General features: G+C 47.6%; 1 protein-coding gene across 5 annotated transcripts in view; it reads right to left on the reverse strand.

The window, feature by feature from the left end:
* The window catches only part of kcnh6a (potassium voltage-gated channel, subfamily H (eag-related), member 6a), a 449,471-nt gene that overhangs the window by 288,634 nt on the left and 145,590 nt on the right, over positions 1-15,247 (reverse strand). The window contains exons 1-2 of one of the 5 annotated variants that reach the window (XM_070864778.1): positions 13,361-13,441; positions 11,788-11,889 (exon numbers count right to left, since the gene is read on the reverse strand). The exons of the other annotated variants lie outside the window; for them this stretch is intronic. The gene's annotated coding sequence lies outside the window, so the exon portion shown is untranslated. Of the gene's footprint in view, positions 1-11,787; positions 11,890-13,360; positions 13,442-15,247 lie in introns of those variants that run through there. 5 annotated transcript variants of the gene reach the window in all.

The following is a 15,247-nucleotide window of genomic DNA, read 5'->3' on the forward strand; positions in this document are numbered from 1 at the left end:
GACAGCTAAAGGCTAAGGTCAAACAAAAAACCCGGGACCTAAAGAACAGGTGGTGGATGGAGAAAGCACAGGAGATACAATAACTGGCCAACAGCCATGATGTGCGAGGATTCTTCATCGCAGTCAAGGCCACCTACGGTCCAAACTCCCAAGGCTCCACCCCACAGCTGGCCAAGAATGGGGAAACACTCATCAAGGACACCGAGGCAGTCAGGGCCCGCTGGAAGGAGCACATCGAAGATCTCCGCAATCGAGACTATCTTTGATTCGAGTGTTCTCGACTCCATCCCGCAGCATGCGACCCGCCACCACCTCAGTGAGACCCCAACACTGCACGAGGTAGGAAAAATGATAAGATAGCTTAAGAACAACAAGGCTACGGGAGCGGATGGAATCCCTGCTGAGGTGTTGAAGTATGACGGAGAGGCACTGCTGGCGCGAATACATGACCTCATCGCTCTCATCTGGAGGGAGGAGAGCATGCTGGGAGATCTTAGAGATGCAGTGATTGTGACCATCTTTAAAAAAGGGGACAAGTCCGACTACGACAACTACAGAGGAATCTCCCTGCTATCAGCCACTGGGAAAGTCGTCGCTAGAGTCCTCCTCAACCGTCTTCTCCCTGTGACCGAGGAGCTCCTCCCGGAGTCACAGTGCGGATTTCATCGGACATCGCACAACGGACATGATTTTTGCAGCGCAACAGCTGCAGGAAAAATGCAGGGAACAGCACCAGCCGTTATACATGGCCTTCTTCCAAAAGCCTTTGACACTGTCAACCGCGAGGGTCTATGGAGCGTCCTCCTCCGTTTCAGATGCCCCCAAAAGTACGTCACCATCCTCCGCCTGCTCCACGATGACATGCATTGTCGTGATCCTTACCAACAGATCCATTACAGACCCAATCCACGTCCGGACCGGGGTCAAACAGGGCTGCGTCATCGCCCCAACCCTCTTCTCAATCTTCCTCACTGCCATGCTCCACCTCACAGTCAACAAGCTCCCCGCTGGAGTGGAACTAAACTACAGAACCAGTGGGAACCTGTTCAACCTACGCCATCTCCAGGCCAGGTCCAAGACCACTCCAACCTCTGTCGTCGAGATACAGTATGCGGACGATGCCTGCGGGGGCATCCGAAATGGAGGATGCTGCTCCATAGACCCTCGCGGTTGACAGTGTCAAAGACCTTTGTAAGGTCTGTGCACACACAAAGGCTGAACTCCAGGACATAGTCAATGTATTTACCGAGGCGTATGAGAACATGGGCCTTATGCTAAATATCAGTAAGACAAAGGTCCTCCACCAGCCTATCCTTACCGCACAGCACTGCCCCCCAGTCATCAAGATCCACGGCACGGCCCTGGACAACGTGGACCACTTCGCTTTTCTTGGGAGCCTCCTATCAACAAGAGCGGGCATTGATGACGAGATCCAACACCGCCTCCAGTGCGCCAGTGCAGTCTTCGGCCGTCTGAGGAAAAGAATATTTGAAGACCGGGCCCTCAAAACTGTCACCAAGCTCATGGTCTACAGGGCCGTAGTAATACCCTCCTGTATCACTCAGAGATGTGGACCATGTACAGTAGACACCTCAAGTCGCTGGAGAAATACCACCAGCGATGTCTCCGTAAGATCCTACAAATCCCCTGGGAGGACAGATGCACCAACATTAGCGTCCCTGTCCAAGCCAACATCCCCAGCATTGAAGCACTGACCACACTCGATCAGCTCCGCTGGGCAGGCCACATAGTTCGCATGCCAGACACGAGACTCCCAAAGCAAGCGCTCTATTCGGAACTCGTCCACATGAAACGAGCCAAAGGTGGGCAGAGGAAATGTTACAAGGTCACGCTCAAATCCTCCCTGATAAAGTGCAACCTCCCCACCGATACCTGGGAGTCCCTGGCCAAAGACTGCCCTAAGTTGAGGAAGTGCATCCGGGAGGGCACTGAGCTCCTCGAGTCTAGTCATCGAGAGCATGCAGAAAACAAGCACAGGCAGCGGAAGGAGCATGTGGCAATCCAGGCTCCCCGCCCACCCTTCCCCTCTACCACTGTCTGTCCCACCTGTGACAGAGACTATGGTTCTCGTAGTTGACTGCACAGCCACCTAAGGACTCATGTTATGAGTGGAAGCAAGTCTTCCTCGATTCCGAGGGACTGCCTATGATGATAATGAATTAGCACGGCACAATGAATAAGAGGCGATATGGAATGGCCTCCAATTTCTCCTGTCTGCTTCGAAAGATGGAAAATGCAACATTTTGGGACTTTTTAAAACTATTTTTCCACAGAAAGGATTTGGAAATATAATTATTTTTAATGTTGAGTTTTTGAAAGCATAGTGCATTCCTGCAAAAGCAAAACACTGCGGATGCTGAAAATCTGAAATAAAAACAGAAAATGCTGGAAATACTCAGCGGGTCGGGCAGCATCTGTGGAGAGAGGAACAGAGTTAATGTTTCAGGTTGATGACCCTTCGTCAGAACTGGAAAAAGTTAGAGGTATAACTGGTTTTGGGCAAGTGCAGGGGCAGGGAAAAGGCGGGAGGGGAGGAAAGAATAAAAGGAGATGGTCTGTGAGAGGGTGGAAGGCAGGAGAGATTAAAAGACAAATGGGATGATGGTGCGAGGCAAAAGGAGATGGTAATGGGACAAGTTAAGAAACAAAAGATGAGTCTAGAGAGGGTGTACATGGGAATAGCAGAATCATCTACAGCTGCTGCCTGAAAAAATGGGGTCAGAGGTTATGGTCTGAAATTGTTGAACTTAATATAATCGAAAGATGGCGTGCATTCATGCAAGTTTTGCTTTTAAAAGGCTACGAGATGATAGATACTAATGAGCTAGCATTGGTGCTGTTTCCCCATGGACTGTAAATAATAAGCACTTCATTAGACTTCATTAGACTGTCTGCTAAACAAAAACCATCAGTCTTTGATTCACTTGACTATGAACATAGGGAGATTTTTAAAACAGAAGGCCTTGAGGCAGTCAGGCAGCAGAGGCTTTGAGAAGTTTGGAAACCAGAAGAGAATAGTCAAAGATCATTTTTGTTAAGCCAAGCCAAATGCCTCGCTGATGTAAGGGAAGCAGAAGCTATTCATCATTTTGTATCATTGCACAAAGACAGGTTTTACTGATTGAGCTAGAAGATGCTGACCATAACTGTTACTCTGTGTGTTCACTCGCTGTGAAATAAAGTAATTTAGTAATTCATATCCAGCCTCGTCTCCCCACGTGTTTTCTCAGTCTGCCTTTGTGGGAGTCTGAAGAAGTCCATGTGCGAAAGACACGAATATCTGGCACAGGTCACAATGGAGTGCTTTGTTACACCTGGGTTCTGCTATCATTCAAATCGATACAGGGCAGTGTAAGTCAAATCCCATAAAAATAAACAGTTCAAAACGCTTATGGAAGCGACTGATGCCACTGAACCCAAGAATGTATCTATGGCAGACTTAAATTCATTAACAACCACGCTGTCAGATTGTTGCAATCAGGCTAACATGAATAGTCAAGTTTATCCCACAAGCAAGTTAATTACACAGAAGCAGAAATGCTCAAGAAACTAACAGTACTACGCCTGACTTACTACACAAAGAATTTCAAAACATTAAAATAAGAATGATTCAAAAATTTGAGTACGGCCCCTGAAGAAATGTTAAGTGGACAATATATGTGAGCGCATTTCTCCATCAAAATAAAGAATTGGAGGTACAGGGAAGCATGTGTCTCATAGAATTCTTCAGGATCGTCAGAGGAAGGTGTCAATACCGAGGATTAAAAAGAGGGTTTTGTCATCAGAATGTTTTTCTCACTATGTGAGTAGATAAGGGCGAACAGCAATACGTTGGCTCTCTCTAGACTGGGGAGATTAGTCTGGAAAAGAAATCCTTCTATTAGTTGCAGGTTCCCATACATTAACATTTCAATGACATGATGGAATAGGCCAAACAAATTTGATTGGATTATGTTTTGAGCAGGCAATAACACCAAAACAATGGCTTCCACCTTCCCATGAAACCAGACCTAACCTGGCCAGCCAGGCCTATGCACAACTCCCATCTACACAATGTGGTTGACTCTTAATGCCCTTTGTAGTCACCTAAAAGTCAGCACTTGGACAACAATGTGCCAGCCCTGGCTCAGTGTGTAGCACGCTCGCCTCTAACTCAGAAGGTTGTGGGTTCAAGTCCCACTCCAGAGACTCGAGCATACAATCTAAGCTGGCACCCCTGTGCAGGACTGAGGGAGTGCTTTACAGTCAGTGGTGCCGTTTTCCAGATGAGACGTTAAACCAGTTTTAAGTCTTCCCTCTCAGGTGGACATAAAAGATCCCATAGCACCTTTCAAAGAAGAGTAGGGGAGTTTACCTGGTGTCCTGGCCAATGATTATCTCTCACCCAACATAACTAAAAAAACAAATTATCTAGTCATGATCTCGTTGCAGTTTGTGGGAGCTTGCTGTGCGCATATTGGCTGCCACATTTTCTACATTACCACAGCGGCTACACTTGAATATACGTCATTGGCTGTAAAGCGCTTTGGGATGTCCTGAGGTCGTGAAAGGTGCTGTATAAATGTAAGCCCTTTCTTTTCTAACTAGATTTATATAGCACCTTTCATGACCGCAGGACATCCCAAAGCACTTTACAGCCAATGTCACCCACGTGCTAGGATAAAATATATATTAAAAGGTGCATTTGCGCAGTGGAGGGCGATTCTCACTTTCATCAGCTTCAAGCCCTCTCCATGAAACACAGCCTTGTCTCTCACTGTGCCCGCAATACACACAGCCGTAGCCATGTACCTGTCCTGTGCCATGTTCCTCGTTTGCAAAGGCCACGGGCCAGTATAGTGGGCCATCATGCGCACCTCAGTGTCATCCACAGCACAGGAAGCAGGGTCCAGGCCCAACACACGCACAAACATTGAAGGATATGAGGACGTTTTCACAAGTCAGCGAGGGTGATCGTGGACAAGGAGCAGACTGAGATAAGGGCTGAAGGGCTGGCTCTTGCATAATGGAGGCCCCTCAATGCTGCGTTGCGATTTTGACCACACAGGGCTACTGACGAGAAGGAGAATGATTCACGAGCCTGAACTGGCGGCTAGGGTCATTGCCCGAGACGGCTGATAGAATTTGCAACTCTACCGGTTGGGTAATGTCACGCACCAAGAGTTCTGTTTGCAGCTTGCCACTGATCAGCATTGGTGGCCGCTGCAGAACAGCACCTCAAGCATCTCTCCTTAATGAGGATCTTGGTGCATTCAATTCCTCAATACAAGGTCGTGCTTGAAAAGCTATAAAGGAGTAATTCACACATTGCACAGCATTGCAATGGTTTCTGCTCATGTCGATCAGTACCATTGCCAGGACCTGACCTCTATAGCACTACAAGTGGAGAAAGAAAGTGTGTGAGGTGTGAGGACCATTCCCTGGGCTCCAGCTTACGGTTGGTTTCCATGACACTCCACTGCAGGTTAAGGGGGCCCTGAATGCAGCAACTAATGGAGCAATAATTGGCAAGCTAACACCTTTGGAAACACTCTGTTGAATGTTAATTGCTCTAAAAGTAACCGGGATATATTTCCGCCACTGTTTTTATTGGTAGTTTATTGAAAGAAAGAAATTGTTGCATTTATATAACGTTTTCCCAACTGCAGGGCATCCCAAAACGCTTTACAGCCAATGAAGTATTTTTGGAGTGTAGTCACTGTTGTAATGTAGGAAACGGAGCAGCCAATTTGTGCACAGCAGGCTCCCACAAACAGCAATGTGATAATGACCAGATAATCTGTTTTAGTGATGTTGGTTGAGGGATAAATATTGGCTGGGACACCGGGGTAACTCCACTGCTCTTCTTCGAATAGTGACCGTGGGATCGTTCACATGCACCTGAGAGAGCAGGCAGGGCCTCGGTTTCACGTCTCATCCAAAAGACGGCACCTCCGACAGTGCAGCGTTCCCTCAGCACTGCACTGGGAGCATCAGCTTGGATTTTGCGTTATACCAGTCCCGAGACAGAACCCGCCTCTGGTCAAGTGACTAAGAAACACCCCAAACCATACAAGGCCCAAATGCCACACCGGCCAGGATCGTGTGGGTTGGAGACATGTAGAAGTAAGCGGCCAAGGGGAATAGCAAACAGGACTTCCGGAGACAGCTCAAGAATTCTCTGCACCTACTGCACCGATGAGGAGACGAGATTGAAAGACAATGCATTACTGCCCATAGCACAAGGGAACACCCTGTTAAACTCATTACCCACGTATATTCATCAAATCAAATGCTGATCATGGTAAACGTTTACAGTAAATACTTCTTAATGATAAGGATGTGGGGGCTGGGTCATTGAATATATTTGAGGTGGAGATAGACAGATTTCTGAGCGATAAGGGACTAAAGGTTTATGGGGAATGGGCAGGGAGGTGGAGCTGAGTCCAAGATCAGATCAGCCATGATCTATTGAATGGCAGAGCAGGCTCGAGGGGCCAAATGGCCTCCTGCTCCTATTTCTTATGTTCTTATGTAAAAAAAATTTCATATAAAACAGTGGGAATGGAAACAATGGCAACTTTAGTTAAAATGTAACTTATAACATAAGGAATGGGAGGAGACCATTCAACCCCTCGAGCCTTCTCCGCCATTCAATCAGATCGTGGCTGATCCGCATCTCAACTCCATTTACCCGCCTTTGCTCCAGATCCCTCGATACACGGACCCAACACAAATCTGTCGATCTCAGTCTTGAAAGCTCCAATTGTCCTCCAGCATCCACAGCCTTTCAGAGAAGAGAGTTCCAGATTTCTACCTCTTTGTGTGAAAAAGTGCTTTCAGATTTTGCTCCTGGCTCGAATTTTAAGATCCTGTCCCCTTGTTCTTAATTGCCCCACCAGAGGAAATAGTTTCTCTGTATCTTCTCTTTCAAATCCTTTAAACATTTTAAACACCTCGTGCAAATAACCTCTCAATTTCTGCACTCAAGGGAATACAAGCCAGGTTTATGCAACCTGTCCTCGTGATATAACCTTCTGAGCCCAGGTGTCATTCTGAACTGTATTTACGAAGTTCTGCTTTAGTGCCTGTGTGTGCAGAGGAAGCCATGCGCCAGGCTCAAGGGACTAAAGTGGTTGAGCAGTGCCCACTACACCTAACCACTCGCTGTGGTTTCAAGCGATACAAGTTGGCTCTCATCCACCTCAGGCTTCCCTTGCCACAGCTTGCTTTAAGCAAGCATGCGCCTGCCTCATTGAATACTGTACGACATACAATTACTGTCCAACTCACTCCAGCTCACGCTGCAAAGATATCATCGCAGCAGTCCAAGCTTCAGAATGCTGTTTTAGCAAGTCCAAACATCTACTCTCTGATACTTCTCCCTTGCAAATGTGAATTGAAGATCCTCCCCTTGAGGTAGCTGGGGTTCTGCAGAGGGGGATTTGCAAACTCACGTCTCCCAGCAAACAAACCTCCATTCTGCCTCCCTCCTGGAACAGTTTAGGAACATTGGAACAGGAGGAGGCCCTTCAGCCCCTCCAGTTTGTTCCACCATTCAGTTAAATCATGGCCGCTCTGTCTCTCAACTCCATCTCCCTGCCGTAGTACCCTCACCCAACAAAAATCGATCCATCTCAGTTTTGAAATTTTCAACTGACCCCCCAGCTTCAACAGCTTTTCGGGGGAGAGAGTTCCAGAATTTCAATACTCATTGTGTGAAGAAGTGCTTCTTGACATCACCCCTGAATGGCCTGGCACTCATTTTAAAATCATGCCCCCTTGTTCTGGGCCCCCCATCAGAGGAAATAATGTTTCTCTGTTTACCCTATCAACTATTTTAATCATCTTTAACACCTCAATTAGATTATCCCTTAATCTTCTATGTTCATGGGAATACAAGCCCAGTCTATGCAACCTGCCCATTAGCCTGTCAAATTATTTTTTGTATCTGTCCACTATCTTTTAGTAATTTCTGTACATATCCTAAATCTCTCTGCTCCTCCACAGTCCCTCGCTTCTCACCATTTAGAAAATACCATGATCTATCATTCTTAGCTCAAAAGTGGATGACCTCGCACTTTCCCACACTGAACTCCATCTGCCACAGTTTTGCCCACCCACTTAATCTGTCGATGTCCCTTTGTAAATTTCTGCTCCCATTTACTGTGCCACCTAACATAGCTGAGGCCCTAGTACTGATCCCTGGGGGGCACCACTAGTCACATCTTGCCAATTTGAGTATGTACCCATTATCCCTATTCTCAGTCTCCAACCTCCTAACCAATTCCCTACCCATGGCAATAGGTTGCCTCCAATTCCATGCGCTCTCAGTTTTGTTAACAATCTCTTGTGTGGAACTTTGTCGAATGCCTTCTGGAATCCATATAAATACCATCCATAGATACTCCTATCATCATTATCATAGACAGTCCCTCGAAACGAGGATGACTTGCTTCCACGCCAAAAAAGGATGAGTTCACAGGTGTTTCAATGAAGGATCTGATATTGCAGATCCCGATCTACATTCTGAGGGGTGGAAGATGCCTGTGCGTGGATTTTTTTTAACGTGTGGTGGCCATTGCACACCAGCCACCACACGGGCTTGACAGAGCTAGGTCTTGGTCCAATGGCAAGGGTTAACCAAGACGACTGGAGACTGGTCTGCTGCACGGACCTAGTGTGCACACATATCGCAGTGTGGGCTGGCCCGTGCTGCCTCTGGGCCCCTGGCCCCGAACTCACGCCTCTCCTGGGCCCCGATCACGCCACTCCATGATCACCTGCTTCTCCTTCGCCCCGACCTCGCCGCTCCTGCTGTACCTGCCCATGCTCCAATCACCGACCTGGACCTTGATGACGTCACTCTTCGCTGCCGTCGCCCTCCTGCACCAGCTCGCGTTGTACCTTGCCGTCGTACGCCTCCATGCTGCTCCCGGGCCGCTGCACCTCCGCTCCGTTTATGGCCCTGATCTGCCGCTGGTGTTCTCACGCAGGTCGGGGCCTCCACGTATCTACCACGTTATTGACCTTCTCAAAAAAATCAACAAGGTCCGTTTGAAATGACTTGCCCTTTAACATAAACTTTCCATTTCCTCAAGATGTTTCGGCCTTGAACACCCGGTGAAAAACGACCATTTACTTCTGTCGCTTTTTGCTGCTGGTCACATCCCGCCTGAATGTTCTGGAAGCTGTAAACCTTTGTCAGTGACAGGGAGGGTGCCGATTGCAGCTCCATGAATGAGGGAACTGAGGGCAACCAATGGCATCGACATGCAATTGGAAAAATCAGCCATGGCTCAGTGGGCAGCACTCTCGAAGAGCAGTGAATTTCCCACCGGTGTCCTGGGGCCAATCCCTCAACCAACATCACTAAAACAGATTATCTGCTCAATATCATAACAACATAAGAACATAAGAAATAGGAGCAGGAGTAGGCCATACGGCCCCTTGAGCCTGCTCCGCCATTCAATAAGATCATGGCTGATCTGATCATGGAGTCAGCTCCACTTCCCTGCCCGCTCCCCATAACTCTTTATTCCCTTATCGCTTAAAAATCTGTCTATCTCTGCCTTAAATATATTCAATGACCCAGCCTCCACAGCTCTCTGAGGCAGCGAATTCCACAGATTTACAACCCTTTGAGAGAAGAAATTTCTCCCCATCTCAGTTTTAAATGGGCAGCCCCTTATTCTAAGACTATGTTCCCTAGTTTTAGTTTCCCCTATGAGTGGAAATGTCCTCTCTGCATCCACTTGGTCGAGCCCCCTCATTATCATAAGTTTTAATAAGATCACCTCTCATTCTTCCAATGTGTATAGGCCCAACCTACTCAACCTTTCCTCATAAGTCAACCTCCTCATCTCCAGAAAAAACCTAGTGAACCTTCTCTGAACAGCCTCCAATGCAAGTATATCCTTCCTTAAATACGGAGACCAAAACTGTACGCAGTACTCTAGATGTGGCCTCACCAATACCCTGTAAAGTTATAGCAGGACTTCTCTGCTTTTATACTCCATCCCCCTTGCAATAAAGGCCAACATTCCATTTGCCTTCCTGATCACTTGCTGTACATGCATGATAACTTTTTGTGATTCATGCACAAGAACCCCCAGGTCTCTCTGTACTGCAGCACTTTGCAATTTTTCTCCATTTAAATTATAATTTGCTTTTCTATTATTTCTGACAAAGTGGATAACCTCACACTTTCCCACATTATACTCCATCTGCCAAATTTTTGCTCACTCACTTAGCCTGTCTATATCCCTTTGCAGATTTTTTGTGTCCTCCTCAGAATTTGCTTTCCCATCCATCTTTGTATCATTAGCAAACTTGGCTACATTACACTCGGTCCCTTCATCCAAGTCATGAATATAGATTGTAAATAGTTGAGGCCCCAGCACCGATCCCTGCGGCACGTCACTAGTCACTGTTTGCCAACCAGAAAATGACCCATTTATCCTGACTCTCTGTTTTCTGTTAGTTAGCCAATCCTCTATCCATGCTAATATATTACCCCCAACCCCGTGAACTTTTATCTCGTGCAGTAACCTTTTATGTGGCACCTTGTCGAATGTTGTTTGTGGGAGCTGCCTGTGTGAAAATTGGCTGCCACGTTTCCTACATTATAACATTCCAACTTTAAAAGTACTTCATTGGCTGTAAACCGCTTTGGTACGCCCTGAGGTGATGAAAGGCGCTATAGAAATGCAAGTTCTTTCTCTTTCAAAATGGGCTCTGGCTCTCCAGCCGGTGCTGCGTGCTTGAGGCAGGCGGCGGGAGGCATGGGGGACGAGGACGAACCTCACAGGTCGTGGCCTCCTGCTGTTTCTGCTTCTCCTCTTCAAAGCAAATAGCAAGGACAGATGTCCCCCGAACCCCAGGGGGAGAAATTGATCTTCTACACTAGTGTGAAATGGACGATAGCGAATTCATGGAAATGAGAAACAGGCTGCTGATTCGCTAATGCCTGTTTCAATTTCACCAAAGACCAAATTCACCTACCCAGAGTTTACCAATAGATTCTCACCAGTTATATCCCAGGCTCTGCTCACCCCGGAGCTCTGTGGGACCCGCCTACTTCAGGTTTAACAACAACTGATGAGGGTGCGGGAATAAAGTATATTCTGATTAAATCTGCCACACCCATATATGTTACTGATTAATTGGTAACTTAACAAGCAGCACCATTTAACGCTGGGGTTGGAAGTATTTACAGGTGTGAACCACTGCTCCGGTGACACCGATTCTTCGTAAACCCCATTAACCTGAGCTCATCCAAAACTCTGCTGCCCCGTGTCCTAACTTACACCAAGTCCCGTTCACCCATCACCCCCTGTGCTCGCTGACCTACAATGGCTCCCGGCTAAGCAACGCCTCGATTTCAAACTTATCATCCTGGTTTTCAAATCCCTCCATGTTCACGCCCCTCCCTATCTCTGTAACCTCCTCCAGCCTCACAATCCCTCCGAGGTCTCTGTGCTCCTCTAACTCTGTCCTTGTGAGCATCGCTGATTTTCATCACTCCAACTTTGGCGGCCGTGCCTTCAGCTGCTTTGGTCCTAAGCTCTGAAATTACCTCCCTAAACCGCTCCACCTCTCTTCCTCTTCTCCTTTAAGACGCACCTTCAAACCTACCTCATTGACCAAGCTTTTGGTCACCTGCCCCAACAGCTTCTTATGTGGCTCGGTGTCAAATTTTGTTTGATAACGCTTCTGTGAAGCACTTTGGAACGTTTTACTATGTTAAAGTTGCTACATAAATACAAGTTGTTGTTGTTGACTCACATTTAACTCGGGTGGTTCAAGTTGCTGCTGGGGTGGGGGTTGCGAACCCTCCTGGAGTTGCCCTGAGTCTCCAGGAATGAACGATAAATCTTCTGGACATTACTGCGAGCAAATCCCGGGAGAAAAATCAAAGGAGTATTACAAAAAATGGTGTGGTTTTTTTTAATTTTCATTGAACATTTTTGTTTAATAGTTACAAAAATATTGGAGATGGGGAAAAAAGGTTGTTTGAGCGGGCGGGGCCGTTAAAGGCGGGAGGCCAGTTGATGATCCCTCCAGGAATACGTGCAACCAGAGTTGGCAACCCTAGTCCGGGCATAAAGCTGGCACTGTAATGCTTACAGGGCTTGACAGGATAGATGCTGAGAGGATGTTTCCCCGGGCTGGGGAGTCTAGAACCAGGGATCACAGTCTCAGAGTAAGGGGTCAGCCATTTAGGACTGAGATGAGGAGAAACTTCTTCGCTCAGAGGGTGGTGAATCTTTGGAATTCTCTATCCCAGAGGGCTGTGGAAGCTCAGTCGTTGAGCATATTCAAGACAGAGATCGACAGATTTTTGGATACTAAGGGAATCGAGGGATATGGGAACAGTGCGGGAAAGTGGAGTTGAGGTAAAAGATCAGCCATGATCTTATTGAATGGCAGAGCAGGTTCGAGGGGCCGAATGACCTACTCCTGCTCCTAATGCTTATTATCTTATGCTGTGGATCAGCCGCCCATTATAGAAACTGCAGCGTGGAGGCCCCGACCTGCGTGAGAACACCAGCGGCAGGTCGGGGCCATAAAAGGAGCAGCGAGCAGTGGCCTGGGAGCAGTGTGGGGGCGTACTACTTCAGGAAGCAGCATGAGCTGGTGCAGGAGGGCGACGGCAGCGAAGAGTGACGTCAGCAAGGTCCAGGTCGGTGACTGGAGCGTGGGCAGGTACAGCAGGAGCGGCGAGGGGCAGTGGAGGGATGTGATCGGGGCCCTGGGGAGGCGTGAGTTCGGGGCCAAGGGCAGCACGGGCCAGCCCACACTGCGATATGTGTACGCACTAGGTCCGTGCAGCAGAGCTGGTCTCCAGTCGTCTTGGGTAACCCTTGCCGGTGGACCAAGACCTAGCTCTGTCAAGCCCGTGTGGTGGCTGGTGTGCAACGGCCACCACAGGTAAAAAAAAAATCCACGCACAGGTATTTTCCGCCCTTCAGGATGCAGTTCGGGGTCTGGAATATTAGGTCCTTCATTGAAACACCTGTGAACTCATCCCTTTTTGGCGTGGAAGCAAGTCACCCTCGATGCGAGGGACTACCTATGATGATGATGATGATAAAAACCGCCTGATTTTAATTTCAATCCACACCGCTAGTTATACTGCCAGGCAACAGGCTGAAAATCTACCCCACTCCTTCTCAACACACTGGCAGCCCCTGCACAAGCTCTAATGCACAATACCACGCCCCTCCCCCTTCATTCCATGGTAGCCTGGTGGTCTGTTTCAATACTTTGTCCAACATCCTATTATCGGCAGGCTCCGCATTCCCCAGCTCAACACAGCCACGCTTGCAGCAATAAATCTTCCCTAACTGATACTCACAGGGGGCCCTGGTGAACACAGCCCTGTCTGGAGTGAGGTTCTGCTCCAGGAACTAGTGGAGAGAAAGAGAATATATCGAAGGGCTTGCATTCAATCCTCCCTCTCACTTGTTATTTGGCCCACGCGGCCCCTTTACCGGACTGCGCGGGACATTGCGAACTCCGCGCATGCTTGACTTTTCTATTTAAAAGCAGACTTCCCGGCTGCACTGGATCTACAAAGCTCTATGCGGCTTAAAGCGAACCTTGATCTGCACTTATAGCACTTCTCAAAACACTCCACATACAATGAGTTACTACAAAGTGCAGTGATTTTGGTAGGCAAACACGAAAGCCACTTTTGTAAACAAGGTTCTATAAACAGCAATGAGATGAATGACCAATTCAGCTGTTGTTTGGAAAAGCTGACACTCGCAAGAGGCCTGTGGGAACAAACCTCGCTCCGTACTGCACCTGGCTCTTTAATTTCGCACTGCGGGTTAAGGAAGTGACTGTATGTTAATTACATTGTGAGATCATCCGCTTTGGACCCAAGAATGATAGATCATGATATTTTTGAAATGGTGAGAAGCGAGGAACTGTGGATAAGCAGAGGGACTTAGGGGCCCAAGTACAGAAATCACTCAAAGCTAGTGCAAAAAAAATCAAAAAGCTAATGGAATGTTGGCCTTTATCTTGAGGGCTGGAACACACAGGAGAGGAAGTTATGTTACAGTTATACAAAACACTGACCACACTCGACCAGCTCCGTTGGGCAGGCCACATTGTCCGCATGCCCGACACGAGACTCCCAAAGCAAGCGCTCTACTCGGAACTTCTACACGGCAAGTGAGCCCCAGGTGGGCAGAGGAAACGTTACAAGGACACCCTCAAAACCTCCCTGATAAAGTGCAACAACCCCACTGACACCTGGGAGCCCCTGGTCAAAGACCGCCCGAAGTGGAGGAAGTGCATCCGGGAGGGCGCTGAGCACCTCGAGTCTCGTCGCCGAGAGCATGCAGAAAACAAGCGCAGGCAGCGGAAGGAGCGTGTGGCAAACCAGACTCCCCACCCACCCCTTCCCTCAACCATTGTCTGTCCCACCTGGGACTGTAATTCCTGTAACTCCTAGTAAAAGATCCTCTCAGAATGAGTGATCACAGTATGGTTGAATTTGTAATACAGATTGAGGGTGAGGAAGTAGTGTCTCAAACGAGCGTACTATGCTGAAACAAAGGGGACTACAGTGGGATGAGGGCAGAGTTGGCTAAAGCAGACTGGGAACACAGACTAAACGGTGGCACAATTGAGGAACAGTGGAGGACTTTTAAGGAGCTCTTTCATAGTGCTCAACAAAAATATATTCCAGTGAAAAACAAGGGCGGTAAGAGAAGGGATAACCAAGGAAATAAAGGAGAGTATCAAATTAAAAACCAATGCGTATAAGGTGGCCAAGGTTAGTGGGAAACTAGAAGATTGGGAAAATTTTAAACGACAGCAAACAATGACTAAGAAAGCAATAAAGAAAGGAAAGCTAGATTATGAAAGTAAACTTGCGCAAAACATAAAAACAGATAGTAAAAGCTTTTACCGATATATAAAACGGAAAAGAGTGACTAAAGTAAATGTTGGTCGTTGAGAAGGGGGATTTAATAATGGGAAATGTGGAAATGGCTGAGACCTTAAACAATTATTTTGCTTCGGTCTTTACAGTGGAAGACACAAAAACCGTGCCAAAAATTGCTGGTCACGGGAATGTGGGAAGGAAGGACTTTGAGACAATCACTATCACTAGGGAGGTAGTGCTGTATAGGGTAATGGGACTCAAGGTAGACAAGTCCCCTGGTCCTGATGAAATGCATCCCAGGGTATTAAAAGAGATGGCAGAAGTTATAGCAGATGCATTCGT

This window comes from Pristiophorus japonicus, chromosome 21 (genome assembly GCF_044704955.1).
Source record: "Pristiophorus japonicus isolate sPriJap1 chromosome 21, sPriJap1.hap1, whole genome shotgun sequence".
NCBI lineage: Eukaryota > Metazoa > Chordata > Chondrichthyes > Pristiophoridae > Pristiophorus > Pristiophorus japonicus.